The sequence below is a fragment of the Simochromis diagramma genome, unplaced genomic scaffold, assembly GCF_900408965.1.
Source record: "Simochromis diagramma unplaced genomic scaffold, fSimDia1.1 OVJJ01000717.1, whole genome shotgun sequence".
NCBI lineage: Eukaryota > Metazoa > Chordata > Actinopteri > Cichliformes > Cichlidae > Simochromis > Simochromis diagramma.
Genome location: NW_024387503.1, coordinates 752,015 through 753,757, shown reverse-complemented (window position 1 = coordinate 753,757; position 1,743 = coordinate 752,015). Strand labels below are relative to the sequence as shown.

The window sequence follows — 1,743 nt, the reverse complement described above, 5'->3', positions numbered from 1 at the left end:
CGACAGCTTATCTCTCTCCACGGATGGGATCAATAGACTGGCGCTCCAGCTTGTTGACGTGAAACTGCGGAGACCTGCTATCATATTCACAGTAGTCCACCTGCTTTGGGTAAACAAGGGCCATCTCTCTGGGTCTGGACCCTCCCCCTGCTTCCTCCTCCCCATGACAGGAGTCCTGCTAGTTTATATTTATACCCTCATGTAACGGTATAATTTGTGCGCAGAAAAAATGGCATTCATACACAAGCTATCTAGCCATCTTGGAGACAGCCTATTGTGTAAACAGGTTAAACGACATGTTGTCTGGAGGGACCGCGGGCTTGTCCTCTTGTACTAACATATGGTTGTCAGCCTGATGACATCCCTTTGGTTCCCTGTAGAGAAAGGTGTTTGGATGATGTCAGTGCATGAAGGACACGACCCAAAGTGACCGTCATAGTTTTAGTTGGCATAAATTCCAGGAACACTTTGTTTGTTTAATCCCAGTACAGTATTGACACAACTCAGCACAACTGGGACACATTGCGACAGATTTTGTTCAGTACTGGGTAAAAGTCAAACAACCGAACCGCTTTGTTTTTTTATCTGAGACTTTGAAAAAACCAGCATGATCAGGCAGGGAGCAGATGGCAAAATCTTTTTTTTCCCAGTTTGTAAAACTGGAAAAAGAGGATTTATTGTCTTAAAGAATAATAATTCTTTCACAATGTTTGTCTTCCATTAATTAAATCTCCAGAAACTCTATCACTGAGCATATAGAGGTATCAAACCATTAAAATGTTGACTATAACTGTTAAAAGAATGAGTTTAAATACACTTAATTGTTTATCATTTTACACCTCCACCTCCCTAATATGTCAGCAAATCTCACATAATTTGCCATGCTATGACACTATGTGTGTTACTTTGCTAACATGTAAATGGTAAATGGACTGGTTCTTATATAGCGCTTTTCTACTCTGTCCGAGCACTCAAAGCGCTTTATACAGCTAATTCATTCACCCAATCACACAAGCACTTCTAAGCTTAAGTGCTAAGTATCTAACATTCATACACATTCACACTCCGATGGATGCATCGGAGAGCAACATGGGGTTAGCATCTTACCCAATGATATTTGGCATGCAGACTGGAGCAGCCTGGGATGAAACCACCGACCTTCTGGTTAGTGGCTGATCCGCTCTGCCACCTGAGCTACAGCCACCCCAAGGCTTACAGCACCTGGTATTCCCAGGCAGTCTCCCCTCCAAGTACTAACCAAGCCCAGCCCTGGTTAGCTTCCGAGATCAGACGAGGTTGGGCTTGCTCAGGGTGGTATGGCCATAAGCCATGTGTTTAAATGAGACTGGATCGAGATGTTGGTGAGGACAATCAGTGATTAAAGCAGCAGCTTAGTGGTGGTGACTGTGGTGTAGTTTGTTTATAGCCTAATACTGATGATGCTGATGGATTTATTGATTTATTTATTAATACAGTACCAAATCACATCAACAGTTGCCTCAAGGTGCTTTATATTGCAGAAAACAGACAAAACCCCAACAATCATATCAAGACTAATGGGTAGTTTAGTAGCTTTAATAAAGATAAAAGTTCAGGTGCTAGCGTAGGTCATCAGGTTGAGCAGGTGATCCATACACCACGAGGCAACTCAAGTGGCCAGTGGCAACTGAACTCGTCCAGGGCTTTTCTTCTATCTTTCCAGATGATTCAACAATAAAGGCTCAAATGCCCCAAACTAAGTCT

The 1,743-nt window shown here is 42.7% G+C and overlaps 1 pseudogene; it reads right to left on the bottom strand.

Annotated features, from left to right (window-relative positions):
* Positions 1-1,209: 1,209 nt before the first annotated feature.
* On the bottom strand, positions 1,210-1,328 carry LOC120725765 (annotated as a pseudogene).
* Positions 1,329-1,743: the final 415 nt, after the last annotated feature.